Source organism: Pinus tabuliformis, chromosome 2_2 (assembly GCF_031772625.1).
Source record: "Pinus tabuliformis cultivar Carrire ecotype Pingquan chromosome 2_2, CPIR1, whole genome shotgun sequence".
NCBI classification, from domain to species: domain Eukaryota; kingdom Viridiplantae; phylum Streptophyta; class Pinopsida; order Pinales; family Pinaceae; genus Pinus; species Pinus tabuliformis.
Window position 1 is genome coordinate 398,336,735 of NC_142300.1, and position 8,918 is coordinate 398,345,652.

At 35.8% G+C, this 8,918-nt stretch overlaps 1 pseudogene; it reads right to left on the reverse strand.

The window, feature by feature from the left end:
• Positions 1 to 1,029: 1,029 nt before the first annotated feature.
• LOC149192956 (tetrahydroberberine oxidase pseudogene) lies at positions 1,030 to 1,371 on the reverse strand (annotated as a pseudogene).
• Between the last annotated feature and the right edge of the window lie 7,547 nt (positions 1,372 to 8,918).

Consider the following 8,918-nt stretch of genomic DNA (forward strand, 5'->3'; position numbering starts at 1 on the left):
ACACAAATTACTAACCTCGTTATCTGCCCACCCAAAAAAGACTCACACAAATTACTAACCTTATTATCTGCCAACCCAATAAAAACATGTTGCCGTACATAAAAGGAATTCCAATAAGAGAAAAATAAATTTGTATTTCATATTTGCCTGAAGGTGAAGAGTATGGAAACTGCAAGGAAAGAGGGAATCTTTCCACCAGCTCAGCGGCCACAGGATATGACGTATTTATTGGGCTCATGTCGCTTGCTTTTTTAATTTCTACCAGTGGCGACGTGGACGGCATGCCCCGTTTGGCACGTATGTGAGCTGATGTGCCTGTCGATCTTTCACCTGGTTTTGCATTATGGAGGTTTATAAATTTTCTTTTTCACTTGGTTCTGCATTCTGTAGACCTTGCTCGGATGACTGGGGTTGGAATATTGGTTACACGAACTTTTTTTTTTTTAATTAATAAATTTATTAAACTAACATAATTTATATTTAAAAATTAATTTACCATAATTAATTAATTGTAAATAAAAACATTCAGAGTAAAATAAATTAAATTTTTTAAATTATGTATTGCAAAATTTGATAATATGATAGTTAATTTTTTTTTACTTTTAATTTTTTTATTAAGAAAGCTAAAATTAAAATAATAAAGAAATATTATATCAAAATAATTTACAAAATATTAATTCTCTTACAATCAATTATATCCTCAACCTTGCTCTATAATATAAAATTTGAACCAATAACTTCACAAAAACTAAACCTAATCGTCACAAAACTAACTTATTCTGCACCCCATAGATTGAAAAGGAAAATGGGTTCACAATGAAAATTATTGAAGGGAAATCTAAAGAAAATGTCAGAAAGCCCAGAGTTTGTGGTTAAAGGAGCTTGTCTGATTTTTAAATAGAGAGACATAAATATAACAACGTAAAAAGGCATACATCTGCACGACAGAGAAAAGATTTCGTCCCTGCATTTATGGTATACACACAATATATCAACAATCCTCTTTTATTGTTAGAGTTGTCCCGGAGCTCACCTGCTGACGGGAATGCTTTGAGAGTTTCGGAAAACATTGTAAGGATCGATTGTGCTCTTTATCTTCACAAGTCTATCATAGTTATTCACAAAATATTTCTCACCCCATGACCTCCCTTCTTCAAACGTGGCCATCCCATTGGGAGCAACACCCAAATCAAGATCCAGATAGTTGACATAAGTTGCCCTGGGAGAGCTGGAAACGTAAGGAGTCAGATACTCATATAATCCTCGAATGGCAGCTATATAGTGTGTGTCGTTGCTCTGATTATTCCATGTGATTTGATACTGTATCAAGTATAAATTCCCGGTTTGATGAGGGAACGGTATTTGATCCATTATTCCACCCAAAGGATAGAAAATAACATAATAGCTGACCTCGTCTTCAAGGAATTTCCATGCCCCGAAGTTCACCTGCTGTCAGGAATGCTTTGAGAGTTCCAGAAAACATTGTAAGGATCGATTTTGCTCTTTATCTTCACAAGTCTATCATAGTTATTCACAAAATATTTATCACCCCATGACCTCCCTTCTTCAACCATGGCCGTCCCATTGGGAGCAACATGCAAATCAAGATCCAAATAGTTTACTCATAAGGACTCAGATACTCATATAATCCTTGAATCGCAGCAATACACTGCGTGTCAAGAATAATTTCATAATTTTATTATAAGACTAGGTATAATTTCATATGGTCAATTTTGTATGATGGACGGTTGAAGCTAGAAAAGATACACACTAGCCGGAATCCGGTAGATATATTGACAAAGGTTATAAGCAGGGAGAAATTGAGTTGTTGCTCAGGTTCAATTGGCCTTCAAGAATGATGATGAATATGAGAAACAACCAAGTCCAAAGTGGAAGCATTTTCCAGCAAGTGAAGCAACAATGGAGTTGATATAATCAGTCTCCAAGCGGGAGATTGTTGGATGTGGAGCCAGATTATCTTCTTGATTCAAAGGTCTTGGGTCAACCGTGTTTGGATCTCAATCCTTAGGGGGCTCCCCCCCCCCATTGTTGCCTTGGGGGGTCGAGGCGGCGGGGGGACTACATGTTTGGAGCCCCTCCCCCTAGCGAGGGTTCAAGGGGAGCGTTGCCAAAGCTAAAAATAGATGAAAATATGCCTTGTAAAATATTGTAATTTCGTAGTCAATCTGGGTTGTTCATTAGGCGGATGATCTGACGGTAGAAATTATGTTTAATTTAGGGTTTTTTTTCCCTAGAAGGAAACCCTTCAGTTTATATGAGGGAATTATATTGTGGATGTGTATTATTATTCTGAAAAACAGAGAGAGGGGGAGAGAGAGAGAGAGAGAGGAGGAGGTTGTGTGAGGGAGAAGAGGAAATTAAAGTGAATCTATTGTAGGTTGTATCTCTTCATTTCACTGGATAATATAAAAGGAAGGGCTCGCTGTTTCTCCGTGGACATAGCCCAAATTGGGTGAACCACGTATATCTGTGTCTCTCTTGTTTTATGTGTCTCTATATTTATGTTTCCACAATATTTTATGTATTTCATTGCTCTGTTAATTAATTTCTAGCATGTTGTAGTTCATAAATGAGAGATGAGAAGAAGAGGAACATAAATGAAGTCCTTATACTTCCAGGAGACCCTCTCTTATACAAGTTTTTGATACAGTGAGATCAAACCAATGAAATGTATGGAATAATTACGACATATAAATTTGAAAAGCAGAGCTTGAGTAGCTTCTAGTAATATAAGCAAATCCTACAATAAATGTTGGTTTGTAAGAGATAACCACACATTCGAGATAAACATGAAATTGTGGAGAGAATATGAACCATATCATATTAATGCCCCAGGTTATATACAATAGGGCTAACCCTAGATAGGCTTCCCATTTCCAAAGTCGTGTACCACTTACGTCATATCATGCACCTAACTCTGCCTTAGCCTTGATAGTTAGATAATGAGTACATGCTTTGTCACTAACATTACCCAGTTCCAACTAAAAATGCTACTCATGTTGGAAGGATTTATGGCTTCACCACATAGTAGGTCTCTTGTACACAACTCTTTTTCTTGGCCTTATGGTCGATCCTATTAACATCCTATCTAAAACAACATCCCAACAACAAAAATATTCTAGGAATTATATTTTAGCCTGAGATTGTTATTACAATCTAAAGCCTTAGGTGGTAGTTCTTGCAAGTTTATATCAATGTGGTCATAAACCATACATCTATAATAGTGGTGTTTTGTTTCCACTTTACCTGCAAATCCAAAATTAATGTGGTCATAAGCCTGCACTTATAAAAGTGGTACTTCATTTCCACTTTACATGCAAATTATTTCATCGCATTGCTATCTTGGGTACATTTACTTTCCTGTTTCGACATCTTAGTTGATATTATTTATTTCAATTTTTGTTGTAATGATGCGATTCTCCAAAGGTGGAATTTTGGATCGGGACAAAAGGGCATAGAGTTGGTCTATTTAGAAAACCCTCTAGGTTTTATGGTTATTCGTTTGTGGGGATTCAACAACTCTTATTTGTTTATCCATAGCCCAATCAAATTCCTTGAGTGCATTAAACCAACAAGAGAGTTTCTTTCATTTCTCAGGTTGCCTATTTGTTGCTAGTTTTTAGAGCTAGTCTATTTACACAAAAAAAGCAAATGGGGAATGCCATTTTCAAATTGTACTTATAATAAGGCTTATTAAATTAGCTTCTTGTTATTATCAAAGATGTTAGCTTCAAATGAAGTTCAATTGCCAAATAATTACTCCAGCCTTTTGATCAATGCATTAGTGAGGACAAACATGGCTTCCTAGAATGCTGAAGACAAAGAATCCATCACGAGATTCAATTTAGCCATGAATACTAGTGCCTAGAACTGAAAGAGATAGATCATATCTTAAGTGGATTTGCACCATAAAGAATTTTAGTGCTTAAATCAATGCATTAAATTGCTACATCCATGACCTACTCTGATGTTAAAGAAATTCAAATGAAGCAATGGATATTTGAGCATGAAATAAATATGAAACCCTCTCACATGCATGACATCTTTTAGATGAATTCGTATTATGGTACCTTCTTATCACTTGGCAATATGCTTATTCTAGAGGCTCATATGGTATTATGGTTAGTACGGTTCCTTCAATATCTATACAAAAAATAATAATCAAGAATGGTATAAGACTGTTCTTGCAAGAGAAGTTTTTAATGATGTTACCGTTTTCCACCAATTTTGCACATGTTTGATGCCAAATTTCACAATTTACAAAAGAACATTTATTATGAGAGTGCAAAAAATCTACTAAATGTGGTGCACATTCTCCATTGTGAGAATGAGCAATCCCAGTTGTTAATATTTGCACTTAAATTGATAATTAAGGTCATGCAAGATTTTTTTTATGATGTTATTGTTTTCCTCTATTTGCACCCCTCTTTTAGCATATGTTGATGATGCCAAGTTTCATAGTTTACAAAACCCAACATAGATTGCTTCTTGTGAGAGTGAACAATCCCTCTCAATTGTTAATATTTCCACGTCAATTGATAATTAAGGTTATGCAGGATTTTTCTAATGACGTAACATGTTACCGTTTTGCACCATTTGCACACCTGTTTTTTATATATGTTGTTGTTTATTGTGAAATTGAGAAGTCGAAAAATGATCACAAAACATTTACAAAAACCATTAGACCCAAGTAATCAATCACAAATTTTTATTCAATACAAAACAAGAGCCATGTGAGTAACTCTTGTTGAGCAGAAAAGCTTATTCTACAGCTCAGTATGATGGGTAAGTTTGTTCGTCAGTGATCAAAGTTGAAATTTTGTAAATTTAAATTAAAGTTGCTAAATTTCAAAATTTTAAGTGTCCCCAAAGATTTTGATGTTACTGAATCCATTGTGACCTTTAAAAACATAATTGAAACACTACTTCTGCCAATAAAGTTAAATAAGTAAGAAAGATGACGTTTTTCGTATATATCATGATTAACGTTAACCGGAAAATAAGGTAAAGTTCCGTCCCGACTTCGATATGAAGATTTCCGTCAAATAAAATTTTGATTACTGATAAGTGGTTTGCTTATTTTATGTTATAATAATTTATAGATTTATTGAATGTCATTTTTTTAACCTTCGTAAAAATTGTATTAACAAATATGAAGATAAAACTTAAATTTTTAAAAATAAACTCCACATTAATATTCATTAAAGTCTCAATATTGAAAATTTTTAAGACCTCTACTTAACATTAAATTATAGTTAATAAGTTTTTTTTTTCAATAAGAAAAGTTGTATTTACTATTCTAAAATGAAACTAAATGGTACATAACAGTTATATCATAAACAATAGTCAAGAGCATCACTCATGGCTTTGTAAACAATTAGAAAATACAATCTAATACCTTTTAATTATATAGTGGCAAAAACAATAATAAAATAGACTTGTACAACCTAAATAACATTATAGCAATATTAGGAATAACATGGAATATCTAATAAATTGTTGTGACTTGAAAAAAAATGTTTTCTGATATGATAATAACTAATATTTAAGAGAGAGAAAACAAAAACCAGTCAAAACAATGATCAAGATAACCAAAAAGTGATAAAGAATTTTTGCAAAAGAGTTATCCTAGATTATGATAGCTAGTGAAGAGGAAAATTGCATCTTTCGATCAAATTTGAGGATTTCCATTCTTCAAAGAAGATAATACCATAAGTCGAACTGAGGACTCTTTCGGATAAAGGTTTCGCCCTTGTATTCGAGTTCCCGTAGACATGCTAGAAGGAAAGTGAGTGGAAACTTTCCTTTATGACCAATATCTTGTTCTGTCAATAACATAAATTGAGTACCTGTAGAGAACACCTCCTAGTTATCCATTGTACAATACATACTGAGTCCCCATATACTTGTAAATGGAATATCTTTTTATTAATAGCAAAAGCAAGTAGGGTCCAACATGCAATTAGCTCAGCAATTGGTATTTGTGCCCTGTTCAAGGTTAATACTTGGAAGCCTGATGTGGACACCTCCACAACACACACCTCCTTGAGATGCAACATCAAAAATCCTACCGGATAGTTTAGCTCGATTAAAGTAAAACTAAACTGACAGGAATGAGAAGGAAACCTCAATCTAAAAAACTCCTTGAAGAAACTTATAATTATGGGCACTACCAGTACCTCCAAGTTTGTATTAAGATTTTTGAAAATACATTTGTTCATCATTTTCCATAATCCCAACCTATGAAGATGGGTAGGTCTTATGACTCCCCATACAAGAAACCCAGTAATGTAGATAATTTTCGAAGGAAATGAATTGAGAAAAAACATGTAGTCCAAAAATTTCCTTGAGAGGAGGAAATTTTCTATCCTCCGGCAATCCGCATGCAACGAGCACAATTGATAGCAGCAACCAAGCATAGTGGAATGACTTGGTTTCGTCCTGGGATTCTCGGCAATTCGCTAGGAACTCCTGACAAAGGTACCTAACCCAATTAAAGTGTATGCCTTTCGCGCACTACCCAACAAGTGAACTACTGGAGCTGGAACTTCGTCCGCGTGGCATTTTCTCATAACCTTTCCTGCTAAAATCTAAGCAACAAATTGAACTGCCTAGTCTGAAATAGAGACAATGGAATACCCTCGTGACTTCTTGAGGAGGTCATATTCCTTCTTCATATTATCTGCAAGCTCTTTCTCCCTAGCCTTCCCTCGAAACTCCTTGGCAGGGTTCGCGCCTTTGTAAGGCAGCCGTGTGATTCTGTGAATCAACATGTCCATGATGGGGATATGCTCTCCTAGCCATAAGCACCCATCATGCACCAACATGAGGAGCTGGCGCACACACATGGTATTGATGTTAGAGCGGTGATAATGCGGCACTAGCAGCATGTTCAACAATCCCGACTGCTCAACTCCACAAACCCATTCCCTCTACTCCAATGTTGTAACACTCGTTTCTTCATAATATATCTTTCACATATATTTATCCGTCTCCAAATGTGGAAACTTAGTGTGCTCCGCAAGATGCCAATCCTCCATCTTTAACAATGGGATCCATGCGAACTGAGGGCCTTCAGAGGGGACCTGCTCAGATAGTAGGGGCGTGGATACTATAAAATGCCCGGTATTAGGGTCCTTCGTTGTATTTTCTTTTCCCTTTCACTGAGGGATATACTTTGGCAGCCTCGTCATGGTTTCGATCCCCTTGGCGTCCACATCCTCCATGCCTTGGAATTTTTCTTCCTAAAGGTCAACCACTTGTCCAGGCCACTTATCCTTTTTCTCCGGGTTCTTCCTCAGTGACATCCTCATCGACACCTTCTCCTTCTCCTTCGTGGATTTGTTTGGCTTAGCTGGTTGTTTTTTTCTAGTAGGGGTGTGCTTCAGCCTAGGCGACCTCAGTGTCGTAGGCATAGCAGCTAGAGCTTCCATACTTACAACTTCTGGGTTTTCTGTGTCAGAGACAACATCGTCACCACTAATAATTTCAGTAGGGTTTGTTGCAGACATTTGCTCAAGAATAAGCTTACGGTTTATCTCAAGCAATTCGGCAAACACTTGGCTCGCAACTAAATCTTCCCAATCTTGATGCTTCATCCAGTGAAGGCAATAGTGCTCAACTGTAATTCTTAGACAGCAAAGTGTTTTCTTGCAGGCCAACATGCCATATTTATAGGTGCTTTTGAATTCAAATTTGACCGTTCCCCCCAAATTCTGATAATAAATGTTATTTTGGCGACAAATCTTCAAATATTTTTGCCTTAATGGCTGCCACCCCACTCCTCTTAACTGTTTTCTCGCCGTCAAGTCATGAACAGTAATTCCAAAGGTCATTTTCCTACTAGGCTGTGGGGTACGTTCCATCATGGCGTAGTTTCCTAAGCACAACTTCATTGGTTGCATCTTCGTCACTCTCCATGCAACCTAGCAGGAAAATAACATTTAGATAACGACATCTCAATATAATTTTTCCATTCCAATGCTAGATTTCTAGTGAGTCCAAGGTTGTCAACATTGAACCAATACCATTTTGAATGATCATTATGTTCATGGTTTTTGATGTCAATCAACCTATATATTCGTTTATGATTAAGTAAATTGATTAGCCCATTGGATAGGAGATGATAATCTACACCACAAACAAATGGATCTTCACCAATTAAATTCAGATACCCATTTCTCGTCTTCTAGGAAATCCAAGAGGATATGCCTGAGAAGGAATTCATGAGGGCATTCTAAATGATTAAGCCATTCTTGGAGGATTTAGAATAGGATTGTCTAAGCCAGGATGTGACAAATCTATTCTTTAAATACTTTTTCCTTTATAATTTGTTTCCATAGGTTGGAACTCGTAATAGCTCTCCACAGATTCTTTATTGAGAGGGTAGTTCTAAATAGAGACAAATTTTAAATCCCCAACCCCATAAGGATTTTGGTAGAGATAGAGACTGTCACCTAACTAGATGGATTCCTTCTTTTTCCTTTTCTCGAGTCCATAGAAAAGTAAACATTTTATGTCTTAATTTATTAATGATATATTTAGGAATTTTTTAAAGCGACATCTAGTAGAATGGAATACTTTTTGGGATAGACTTGAATATGATCATCCTACACCCCAGGGAAAGCCACCTAAAGCACCATTTAGAAATCCTATAATGAACATTTTTTCAAGAGCAAAGTCCAATCCTCCTTTAATAGTGGCTCGGTTTCAAGAAAAAACCCAAATACCTTAAGCCCTTTGAAATAAATTCCACTTTAAAAGGAAAATGGACTAAACGTAATCAAGAATGTCATCGTGGACTCTATTCTAGAAAAAAATGGATTTTTGTAGGTTAACCTCTATACATGATGCTTGAAAAAAGAGAGATAATTTTGGCATAACATTCCCATTCAACA